We start from the raw sequence: 13,377 nt of genomic DNA on the forward strand, positions 1-13,377 counted from the left end.
CCTGTTCTCTGACATGTTTTTCAGTTGGTATCAGCAGTCACTCAAATCACCTCTGTCAGCATCAGACCTTACTATGAATGTTGGTAGAAGTTGACATGTATTGGACGGGCGCCGAGTCGTTAAAGCGCTGGACTTTCAATCTGAGGGTCCCATGTTTGAATCTCGGTAACAGCGCCTGGTGGGTAAAGGGTGGAGATTTTTCCAATCTCCCTGGTCAACATACATGCAGACCTGCATGTGCCTGAACCCCCTTCATGTGTATGCGCAAGCAGTAGATCAAATATGCACGTTAAAGATCCTGTAACCCATGTCAGCATTCAGTAGGTTACGGAAACAAGAACGCACCAAGCATGAATACCCTTGAAAACGGAGTATGGTTGCCTACATGGCGGGGTAAAAACGGCCATACACTTTAAAGCCCACTCGTATACATACAAGTGAACATGGGAGTTGCAGCCCACGAACGAAGAAGACATGTATTATGCTACAGTGACAGTAGATTTCTCTCCAAGGAAATCACATTGCTGTCCTCAGGAAGAGCATTTCGTCATAATCTGATGCTACCCTTTTAATTTATTTTTTCCTTCTATTTTCCTTCAGGAATTGCACATGTTTTATTATCAGAGTGCATTTTTCTACAGAACTTTATCAGGGACAACCCTTTTGTTGCCTTCAGACTTTATACATTCTCTTAAGTGCATGCGACAAATGGGACCTTGGTTTTCGGTCTTGTCCAAAAGACTAGCGACCAGACTGCCTCTCAACTCATGGTCTAATAGACGAGGGCATAAAAATCCTGGTCGGTGTGTGTCCTTGAACCATGGACACTGGCCTTCTGGACAGAGGAATCGCCACAAGGCCTGTGCTTCGTGTTGAAATCACTGGGGTATGTCAGCAGAAGTTGCCATCACTACTCAGTACAACACTGGGAAAATGACAGCAGAAGTTGTCACTCGATACTCGCGTACAAACTGCTATCATGCCTGAAAGACAAACCCTATCAGGAGAGACTGCGTGAACTAAAATTACCATGCTTGGAACACAGGAGGCTCCGTGGAGACATTATTGACGTATACAAATACTTGCACTATGGGTTTTACTCAGTCTCGACCTAGCTTCCAACTGGCGTCCACACGTGATCTCAGAGGCAGTGCTTTGAAATTAGAGAAACACCAGTGCCGTCTTAATATCAGAGCAAACTACTTCTCTGAAAGAGTTGTTAATACCTGTGGTGACGGCACCATCTGTTGACTCTTTTAAAAACCACCTGGACAGCTATACTGGACTGAGCTACCTTCAGTGTATGTTCCTGCCTGCCAATGTTAACCACCACCCTTGTACTTGCCACTGCCTGCACGTCACATGCGCATCAGTGATTAGATCGCGGATGACGAACAAGCCCTTGACGGGGCCTCAACTGTCTAACAGTCAAGTCAAGTACTACCAAGTCCAACACTGCCTGACGTGTGAAGAGGTCGGGTTAGGGGTACCCCAAGTGCACATCTGAGGAGTGGATTACCCCACGTCTGTCTCCTCAGTTTGAAGGCTGAACTGAAACTACAGTGAACGTGGCAGTCAAGGTACTTATACTTTCATCTTATTTTTCTTTTTCTTATGATTTTGAGAAAAACAGAGTTTTTGATTTGTTAAAATTTCATGTTGATTATAATTATTATTCTTTTTTTCTACTTTCATTTTAATTGTTATTTTTATTTATTTATATGTTTATTCAATTTTGTATATAGTTATCTTCTGGGGGATTTTCCCCTCAAGGCCTGTTATCATGGTGGGTCGTTTGGTCAGACATCTGTAGCGCATATGGAGTTGTCCAAATGCAGTGACACCTCCTTGAGCAATTGAATTGAACTTCTTTCTTTCTTTCTTTCTGTGTGCTTCCTTCCTTTTTTCCTTCATTTCTTATTTTCAGTTTCTTTCTTCCATTTTGTTATGTTTCTTTTCTCTCTCCGCTTACAGTAAGTCCCCATTGTAAAGATCAGTTCTTACATACCTGCATTCACAGAGGGACAAAGACTGTCATATTGAAACACGTAGCTAAAACAAAATACAGGTTATTGCCATGAAAGGACACTCTCCCTCCTCCCACCCCTCTCACACACAAAAACACAAAAACAAACCCAGAATGGTATAATGGGTCCTCAGTCAAACACCTTTCCCCCCTGTAGCACTCCAGAGACACTTCAGTGGAAGGGGTGGGGGGTGGGGTACCACTTCTCTACCAGCTGGATAAAACGTAGGTCTTCAGTGGCAGGTTGAAGTGCAGGGGGGCGGGGGGATTTTTTTTCTTTTTTAAGATGCAAATAGTTGGATGGGTGTAGAGCTGCCAGATCATCATTTCTTTTTTGCTTTAAACATTCCACTACATTAACTGGCCCCAGTAATAAAAAAAAAAAAAAAAAAAGTAGCACCAAGAAGAAAAAAATCAACCTACCTCTGATTCTTCTATCCTGTAGTCTTTGACAGTGGAGCATCTCTGACAAACTGGCTTTCTTTTTTTTTTCTCTTTCTTTCCATTACACAACCAACATCAATTTGCCGATGACTCTGTCATGGTTCATGCATGCTGGGTATTTTCGTGTCTCCATAACCTACCAAACACTGACATGGGTTACAGGATCTTTAATATGCGTATTTGATCTTCTACTTGTGTATACACACGAACGGGGTTCGAGCACTAGCAGGTCTGCACACATGTTGACCTTGGAGATCTGAAAAATCTCCACCCTTTACCCACTAGGTGCCGTTACCAAGATTTGAACCCGGGACCCTCAGATTGAAAGTCCAACGTTTAAACCACTCAGTTATTGCGCCCATCAACCTACTTCTCAACCTCTACCTGTTCCTCATCTCTGAACAAATGTGGGGCATCTCTGATGAACTAGCAGCCCACTTCTCTCCATCTCTACCTGTTCTCCTCATCTCTTTCAGGGTGTCACTAAGTTTTAAGGCTACTCTGACTATATATGTGTGTTTAATTTGTTCAAATTTCAGTCTAAAGTCTCAAAAGTGTGGTAGTCAGTGGTGGCAACTAGAGCAGTGGTGTCTCCATTAAGGGGAAGGCCTCCAGAGACTTGGTCTCTGCTGTTTGAAATGATGGGCGCAATTGCTCAGCGGCTTAAGTGTTGGACTTTCAATCTGAGGGTCCCAGATTTGAATCTCGGTAAAGGCACCTGGTGGGTAAAGGGTGGAGATTTTTCCCATCTCCCAGGTCAAGTACTGTATGGCTGCCTACATGGCGGAGTAAAGAAAGAAAACGGTCATACACGTAAAATGTTACGTGTCTGCCTGAGTGTATATGTACTATGTGTGAAGGCCTGAAATCTGATTGAAAGACACAGGAAACGAATGATGAGCGCCCAATGGCAGCTGTCAGTCGGCTCTTAGGTAGGCAGCCTGTTGTGCAAATGACTGAGTTTGTAAAACGATTAGAGCTTGGTCTTTGACCGAGGACAGGCACTATATAAGTATGCATATCATCATCATCATCATCATCAAATGACTGGGTGGCACCTTTTGAGTTTGATTGATTCACAAATTTCAGTCATGTATTCACACATAACGTAAAGGAAGTGGACCTGCCACAATTGAACTTACTGCCGATGGAAAAAGGTGAGTTTTGTGACGAGATTTAAAAGATGCGAGGGAATCAGAATGACGGAGGTTATCAGGGAGCTTGTTCCACGTCTTTGGCGATTGAAAAGAAAACTATCTGTGATCTGGCGTACCAGTTCTTACATCTGTGTGCCTACTGATCGATTTTTTTCCTCATCATCCGACATGTCGATCAACGTTTCCTTTTTTCCAACGATCATAGTATAGATCTAGATCAAAGTTTCAAACTCAGTTCCTATGTCTTCACCTCGGCTTTCCGGCTTCCACGAATCGTAACAAACACTCGACACAGAAACTGGTTTTCAGTAATCTCATATTATATGGTTGTTTGTTGGGGTTTTTTCGTGTTGATTAGTGATATACTGCAAATAGACGTGGTGAAGACTGCACAGGTTGATTTAGATTATGTTCACTGTAAAAACAACTTTTAAAAATATATCTTGAAAAATCTATTGAAACGTGCTAGTTTATTGAAACATGCTAGTTTGTGCTGGATAATCATAGCCACAACGAATTCAGAACAAGGCAAGGTATGTTTATTTCAGGAAACCTCACGTGGGGATTCATGAAAGCATTTCGCAAATATACAACTGATCACAGCTGTCCAAAACAGCATGTGCAGCCTAAATCGGTGTAGGTTGTGAGCCAAATCGGTTTGAAGCACAAAAGCTGTTGCAGGCCTGTTTTCTAGTGAATTGTAAACGGTGGACGGGCGCAGAATGGCGCGATGAGTGACACTGTCCACCAGGAGCACAAATTTAAAACAATGGTACGTACAAGGCTCTCCACGCCATCTTGTCATGTTTACGCTCTGTCTCGTCTTAAGCTTTTTTTGGCTATTAAGTGTATTCATTTGGCCTTACTTTGCTGCATGCGGCTTGTCTGTATTGTATTCTTACATTCTGTGTACTCGATTCGACTCGGCCCCCCTCGATTCGTTCGTTTTTCTCTACCTCTAAGTCGATCCTGTCTTTCCTTTCTCTGTTGGGGGTCGGATTTTCGCTGGGTGCCTAAGCGCGGGTACCATGCCTCGTATGCCATCCCACGAAAGCAGGGATCATGAGGCAGGGACTGAGACTCGGCAAGAGACTCTCCCAGGCCCGGAGCTCATGATTCCTCCCGATACGGACCGCGGCGATGCATCTTTAGACACTGATCGCTGAGGCGACTCTTGTACCAGTAAAACGGTCATGAAGGGAACCGGGGGGAAAGGGGTACGAGCGTCGCCTCCCGAGGTGTCCCAGCGCGAGGCAGGGAGAGGGGGGAGTGGCAAGTCCTCTCTTGGCGGTGGGGACTCGCAGCTAGGCGCGAACTCCCAAGGGGAGGCCGCGCCCGGCCGTTACCCGGGTCCCCACTCGGAGACGGCCCTCACAGGCCCCATTGCTGTTCCCCCTCCTCCCTTCTCTGTCGACCCCACTCCCCCACCTCCTTCTGGAGGGGGGGGGGGGAGAAAAATTTGGTTCGGGGGGGGACCTCTACTTTGCCCACCCCGGGCCAAGCCACCCCAGTCTCCCCACGGGAGGGGATTTGGGGCGCGTGGCAACCCGCTATCCGGCCAGTCTCCCCTGCTGGGGGAGGCCCGCGCGTGTCAGGCGGTTCTGGGCAGTCAGCCCGCTCGTCTTCGGGCGGGACTGACACCCAAGTCGGACCTGACCTCCCTCCGACTTGGCCAGGTTTTTCCCTTCATGGAGGTCAAGGCGCCAGTGACCCTTGGGGTTGGGGTCACAGGATGGCTGGTGCCCACGGGTGGTTACCCCCATTCTGCCAGTACTGGGGCGCACCTATGGTGCACGCTGGGTTGCCGGGAGGACCAGGGACCAACCCCTTGTCCACTCCCCACCGGACCCAACCCAGCACATCTCACAGGGTGACACACACAGCCCCGACAAGTGGGATGGACTTCTTGTCGGTCAGGTCGAGCTCCTCGACCAATATTGCCACTCAGTCCACAAATCGGTCCTCTGTCAACCCACAGGTGACCGCCACGGTCACAACGGCCTCCTTGTCAGGACCAATGGCTGCCGAGGGGCCCCGCTCGGCCTGGGGGAGCCTGCAGTTCCCACCTACCCAGCCCTCAGTCCTACAGGGAGATGAGTGGGTGTTTGTCTCCTCACAGCACTCGTGGGTTCCTCTTGCATCCAGGGACGCCCTCTCTGAGAAGGTATGGCACCCACCATCCCAAGCATGGTTGGACCTACGGTCCACACGCTCCTCACCTGCTTCAGGCGTCAAGGACATAACAACTGTGGCCATGGTCCCGGCTCGGGATCGTCCCAGCTCATCCCGCTGGGCTGACCACAGCTCACAGGACGCCCCAGTGGGTACATCCACTTGGGATGGCACCCAGCAGGGGATGGACTGCGAACAATAGTTGGAGCCTCTGTCTTCGGATGAGAACAAGCAGATGAGCACTCTTCGCCCCCATCCCAGGGGGACAGATTGAGCCTGCGCCTCCCTAGGGACCAGCCTGAGCCAAACTCGGACTTTGCCGAGGTCGAACTGACCCTCCCCAATAGGGTCACGCATGCCGAATCATTCCCTCAGGCTACTTTGTTACCCTTGACCCTCCTTAGGCCATGTGACTCTAACTCCAGAACCACAAGGCGACCCAGAGTGCCAGAAATGGCGCAGGAATGGCTTAATAAGCCAGCCCGCACTGTCAGGGGTGCTGCTTCCATCCCTCCTCCAGGCAGGGAGTCCCTCTCTGCCCCGGGCGCTTTTTCCCCGGGCAAGTTTCTTAAAGATTCCTCCAAGGGAGGGGTGTGGTCCTGGTACACACAGGACCACCCTGCCTACAGGGAAGCAGAGCCCTCCGCGCAGGACAGGATGTTGGTCTCACAGCGCACCACCTTCCCCACTTCAGCTACTCTATCCTTTAAAACGTTAGCAGAGTGGGACAAATTGGCCCGCCGCTGCCTCCTCGAGGTTTCCACGGCTTATGCCTTCTTCGACACGTTCCTCCACAGGGCCAATGAGCTGTGGGAACAGCGTCCGGTTAATCAGGACACGGGGTCTCCTTCCTCTGTCCCGCCTGGCCTCTTCACCGACCAGAGTTTAAACACTTTTGGCAATAGGGTAGCATCTGGTCTCACGGCAGCTGCAGACACAGCTACCAGCCTTCACTTCAATACTGTGCTAGTGCGGCGTGATGCCGTTCTCCACCTCTCTAACATTCCTGTAGAGAAGGCTGCCCTGCAGTCCATCCCAGCACAGCAGCACTCCCTCTTCGGCCAGTATGCGCCCCATTTTGTCAGCCACAGGTCAGAGACAAAGAGTGAGGTGGCCTCATATTTAGCTCACACCTCCCATGGGCGCCAGGGTTCTATGCCATTGAAGAGACCAGCCACCAGGGCCCCTCCATATACCACGCCACCTAAGTCAAAGCGGCGTGCGCAGAATCAGCGGCAGAGGAATAAACCACCTCATGTCCGTCCAAGCCGACGGGCCATGCCCAATGCCAGAAGGCAGCCCCGATTCAGCACCGCCAGTCATTCAGCCCCTCCAAGTAGGAAACTTGTACTGGCATGCACATCAGTGGCATGCTCTGGGACTCAACGACTGGATTGTATTGGTGCTAGAATCGGGGTACATGCTGCCTTGGGCGAAGGATCGCCCCCCTCCAAGATCCACTCCTCCTCCTGATGTGCCCAGCTCGACGGAGCAGGAGAGCATCTTAGAGAAAGAGATATCGCACCTACTCCTCAAACAGGCGATATCTCAACTCTCGGACCCGGACCCCGGTTTTTACGGCCGGTTGTTCGTGATTCCAAAGGTCTCTGGAGGGTGGAGACCAGTCTTGGACTTGTCCCCCCTCAACAAATTCCTCCCCAAAATCAAATTCAAGATGGACACACAGGCACAGATTCGGGAGACCATTCAACAGGGGATTGGGCTACCTCTATCAATCTGAAAGATGCTTATTTTCATATCCTCATCCATCCGGCATCCCGTCGGTACCTGAGGTTCGTGTGGAGGGACAAGGTGTTCCAGTTCTCAGCCCTCCCATTTGGTCTCTCCCTTGCCCCTTTCCTGTTTACCAAGGTGGTGCGGGAATTGGTGTCCATCGTCCGGTCGGAATCCATTCGTCTCTGTGTGTACCTGGACGACTAGCTTATCCTGGCCAATTCGCAGGCCCTGTGCCAGAGTCATACGGCCAGACTTCTAGACCTTTGCTCCCAACTGGGCTTCCTCACGAACCAGGAGAAATGCGATCTGTCCCCAAGTCAGTCCTTTGACTTCTTAGGGATGAGATTCGACACGCGGGTCCATGATAGTCTCTCCGACGCCAGATTGCTGGGACTGTCTGGCAGGTTTCCTCAGCCACTTGCGCCGTTCCTCCCAAGCAACAGCACGGACACTTTCTTCCCTCCTGGGCATGATGGAGTCCATGGCACCTCTCATTCTCCTGGGCAGGGTTCTCAAGCGCCCTCTTCGGAGGGCACTGAGGTTACGGTGGTCCCAGAGCACTCAGCCATTGGATACCCAGATATGTCTGGGCGAGTGGCTCCTCGAGGTGACATCAGAGTGGTTAATCACCTCTCTTCGGACACAGGGGGTGCCCATATCCCCACCTACTCTTCAGGTGGTACTCTTCACAGACATCTCCTCCCTGGGCTGGGGAGCCCACATGGACTCATTCCATGCAGCAGGGACTTGGTCCCCGGAGGAGCGCCTATGCCACATCAATGTTCTGGAACTGGAGGCAGTTCGCAGGGCTCTCCTGCACTTCATGGGGGAGGCCGCTGGCAAGACCATCCGCTTGTTCACGGACAATACGACGGTCGCATGTTACGTGAACAAAGGGGGGGGGAGCGCACTGCGGACCGAGGCTCTCCTTCGTTGGTGCCACAGCATGGGCATTGCACTTTCAGCGAGACACATAGCAGGAAAAGCCAACATCTTGGCAGATGCTCAGCAGGTCCAAGAGTGTCATCCACACAGAGTGGACCCTGGACAAGGACACCCTTCAGGGGGTGTGGGAACGGTGGTTTCGGCCGATGGTGGATCTTTTTGCCACAAAGTTCAACAAGAGACTTCCCACTTATGTCTCTCCAGTCGCCAACCCAGAAGCGTGGGCAGTGGATGCTCTCTCTCTAGACTGGAGCAGTCTGATTGCCTACGCGTTTCCTCCCTTTCCAATTCTGTCCAAGGTGATACGGAAAGCCAGATTGGAATGCCCGCAGCTGATCCTCATTGCACCGAAATGGCCAGCCCAGCCCTGGTTTCCGGACCTTCAGTCCCTGACACATGTTCCACCCCTGGAACTCGAAACCAAATCTCATCTGCTGAGGCAGCCTCGTTCGGGCATTCCTCATTCCAATCCTCAACTGCTCCACCTGCACGCGTGGCTACTGTGCGGTCGGAACTGTCAGCATCACCATTGAAGTCTTCGACCCCTCGGTCGGCCTCTGTGTTGGCTGCGCTGACCCAGGGGGGTGCCTCCTCTGACCTCCTCTCCATAGTCACCAAAGCAAGGAGGGAGGGAACGGAGACTTTGTATGACTTTCGCTGGAAGAAATGGTTGCAGTGGTGTACAGCTCAGGACATTCCCCCTACTAACCCTACGAGCATGCAGCTGACCAACTTTCTGGCTCACTGCTCCTCAGTTCTCAACCTGTCTGCTAGTTCTGTGCGAGGGTACAGGTCTGCCATCTGTACCACAATCAAACAGCTTGGTGGTCCCGCCTTTGAAGCGGATTTCCTACTCAGAGAGGTGGCTAGGGGCGCCTCTCTGAAGGAAGCTAGAAACCCCAGAAGAGTGCCCCTCTGGGACTTGTTCCTGGTGCTGGATTTCATTCAAAAACAGCCCTTCGAGCCATTGGGGACTATTCCTTTCGACTTGCTCACCCTCAAGACCACTTTCCTTCTGTTGCTGGCCACAGGCCGTCGTAGAAGCGAGATTCATGGTCTTAGTGGAATGCCACAAGATCTGGCCTTCCACAGAGATGGTTCCATCACTCTTCGTTTCCTTCCAGAGTTTCGGGCTGAGAACCAAGACCCCGAGGTCCCTTCCCCCTATCTTTGTCTGATATTCTTGCCCAAGATGATTCGTAGAGCCTACTTTCATGCACACAGGGATATCAGCTGTCTTAATCCCAGAGCACACGAAGTGCGGGCCATAGCTGCTTCGGCTGCTTTCCAGCACTCAGTGCCACTGCAGCATGTCTTGGAGGCAGCCTTCTGGTGGTCTGAGAATCCCTTCATCAACTTCTACCTCAGGGATTTCCGTATGACCAGGGCTGACGGTTCCAAGGGGATTTCCTTTGTTGCGGCTAACACTGCCGTCTCGGTTACAAGGGCTCCCCATACGAACCAGTAGGCATTGCCCTCCTCTATTTGCTTTAAATTCTGCATCAGTTTGACATGGTACAGTATATGACACCAAAAGGAGGAGTTTGTATTATACTCCATGTTTGGTGATACGTATACTTACCATGTCAAACTCGAATGCCCGCCCGTCCGTCCCCGCGTCTCCGCCGTGGTTCTCATGGGGCATTTTCTTTGATGGCCACGGAATGATTCAGCACTTATAGCTTTTAGAAGCGTTTGATTGGCTAAGAGCGGACCGGGCAAGACGGCTCGTCTTTTCACTGTTAGCTGCGCGAAATTTGGCCAAGCAGAGCAAACTGATAGGCCTAGTTTGCATCAGTTTGACATGGTAAGTATATATATCACCAAACATGGAGTATAATACAAACTCCTCCTTTTGGTCAGCTAATCCAATTTGTAATGGGCATATGAGAACCACAAAACCTATATACGTACGTGTATGAGAACACGAAGATGAGCAGCTTCCGTTATTGCTGGGCCTGTTGATGATACTTTCTAGTCTGTACCATTTCCACTGAAAATAGCCCCCAGAAAAAATAAAAAATAAAAAAGGTGCGGTGAACTGGGTACAACGTGCAAGTTTGCTGAGAGTGACGCTATGTCATATTTGTTGGAACATACACCCAACCACTCATCCACCAACTCACACGACCTATCCACCCCAACACTCCCCCTCCTAGATCTAATTAATGCATTATTTTTTTCCCCCTATTTTGGAATGTTCATAGTGTGATTCTTTCCAAATATCAAACTGGCAATACCTCTTCTATGATCAGTTGATAGTAGATTTGTATATATTAGTCTATACTGGTCTCTATTTTTGTCGCTTAAAGTGAACAATGTCTGCAGTGATCCATGGCTTTTTGCTGAACGAATACAGGATTGAATTAATCGTGCTTCGACCCCCCCCCCCCTCCCTCCTCACCTCCCCCCCCCTCCCCCCAAGTCAAGTCGATACATATTTATGTTATTTAGATCTGGGAGCGAAAAATGTTGGCTCTCTGTGTCAAAGATGTGGTTTGATTTGATCAAAACGACATATTTTGCTCCCGAATCTAAATAATATAATCAAAGATTTAATGTTTCGACTGGAAATTATAACACATGTAGTGCTATTGGTCGAAGAAAACAATATCAATAAGAAAAAATATTATCGATACGATGACAACAACAACAACAACAAACAATAAGAAGGGAAAAAAAAAGGACACTAGAATTCAAATCATATTTTGATGCGTTTCAGATGCCATACTCGGCAGGTTTTGGACGGTTTTGGCATGTCGATATCAATACCCAAAAAGTGCACTATTATACGTAGCGGTTTTGCTTTGGTATGCGATTGTGGACATGTAAAAATTATGTGTCCTTGAGCTCCTTGCCAACTCAAGAAACGTCACTCTTATTGAACGTATAACGACCATCCGGCCAGTTACGAACCAGCCAGTCCAACAGCTGAGCTGTTCTTTGTTGTTTTGCGAATAGATCCCAGCCAAAAAAACAAAAAAAAAACTCGCAATGTGTGCTGGTGTGCTGAAGAATTGGCGTGAAGCAGCCACGCTGATTCTTACACATAGCCAAAGGGGTAATCCTCTGATGAGCAAAATCAACCCGTCAGCAAGCGAAGCGTTGAATCAAATGACGTCGTCTAAAGAGGGGGGACTACAGGTGTTATATCTGAAACGAAGTAGCAATTCGTCATTTATGCCAGACATGTATGTATTCCCTGGTGGAGAAGCAGATAATGCTGATTTTTCGCGCGCCTGGGTGACGCTGTTTGGGGCTACCTCCAATGCCAATGCCGAAAAACGATTTGGTTTTTCAAAAACATCTTCTCAGAATGCTCCGATGTTTAGTAGAAAACGGGATGCTGACTTCGCAGCTCTGCCCAGCGAGATTGCCTTCAGAATCACCGCTATTAGAGAAACATTTGAAGAGTCTGGAATTTTGATTGCTCGAAAAGCTGATCAGGCAGGATCCAGGTTTAATCAACAAGCAACAACGGCCTTTTCCTTTGGATCAAACCATGCTTCCCAGACGCAAGAATGGCGCGAAAAAGTGGCGAGAAATCCTGAGGAATTCCAAACACTCTGCAAGAAACATGATATTTTGCCAGACATCTGGTCTCTGTATGACTGGTCCAACTGGTTAACTCCAAGCACTGGGAAAAGTGCTCAGGGATTTGCAGGACAAGGACAGGGAGCTCAGGGATTTGGACAAGGACAGGGAGCTCAGGGATTTGGACAAGGACAGGGAGCTCAGGGATTTGGACAAGGACAGGGAGCTCAGGGATTTACAGGACAAGGTCAAGGAGCTCAGGGATCTGCAGGACAAGGTCAAGGAGGTCAGAGATTTGCAGGACAAGGTCAAGGAGCTCAGGGATCTGCAGGACAAGGTCAAGGAGGTCAGAGATTTGCAGGACAAGGTCAAGGAGCTCAGGGATTTACAGGACAAGGTCAAGGAGCTCAGGGATTTACAGGACAAGGTCAAGGAGCTCAGGGATCTGCAGGACAAGGTCAAGGAGCTCAGGGATTTACAGGACAAGGACAAGGAGCTCAGGGATTTACAGGACAAGGACAGGGAGCTGCAGGACAAGGAGGTGCAGGAAAAAGAGCTCAAGGGGCTCAGGGAGCAGGACAAGGGGCTCAGGGAGCAGGACAAGGGGCTCAGGGAGCTGGACAAGGAGCTCAGGGAGCTTCAGGACAAGGAGCTCAGGGAGCTTCAGGACAAGGAGGTGCAGGAAAAAGAGCTCAAGGGGCTCAGGGAGCAGGACAAGGAGCTCAGGGAGCTGGACAAGGAGCTCAGGGAGCTTCAGGACAAGGAGCTCAGGGAGCTTCAGGGCAAGGAGCTCAGGGAACTGGAGGACAAAGGTCTCTTGGAGTGAACAGATTTGACGCTGCATTTTACATCTGCGCCCTTGGACAACAGCCTGCCATGGGAGCGGATGCAAATGGACTGGTTCAAACAGTGGTAATGAGCAATTCCTTTACATTTTGTCCTTGAGTTATTGTATGAATCCTCAGCCTGTCTGCTTTTACATATTGTCAGCTTCTGTTGCTTCTGTTTTCCATTTCCTCCTTCGTGAAGAAAGGTTATTTGCAGGAGTTGCCACCATTGTGTTAATGGTGAAGATTTCTTCCTTCCATTACACGACCAACATCAATGTGCAGATGAGTGTCATATTTGATGCATACTGGGTATTTTCATGTGTCCATAACCCACCAAACACTGACATGGATTACAGGATCTTTAACGAGCATATTTGATCTTCTGTGTGTGTATACACATGAAGGGGGTTCAGGCACTAGCAGGTCTGCATATGTTGACCTGAGAGATTGGAAAAGTCTCCACCTTTTACCTACCAGGTGTCATTACCTAGAGTCACACCCGGGACCCGAAGATTGAAAGTCCAATGCTTTA

The sequence above is a fragment of the Babylonia areolata genome, chromosome 26 (assembly GCF_041734735.1).
Source record: "Babylonia areolata isolate BAREFJ2019XMU chromosome 26, ASM4173473v1, whole genome shotgun sequence".
Lineage (NCBI taxonomy): Eukaryota > Metazoa > Mollusca > Gastropoda > Neogastropoda > Buccinidae > Babylonia > Babylonia areolata.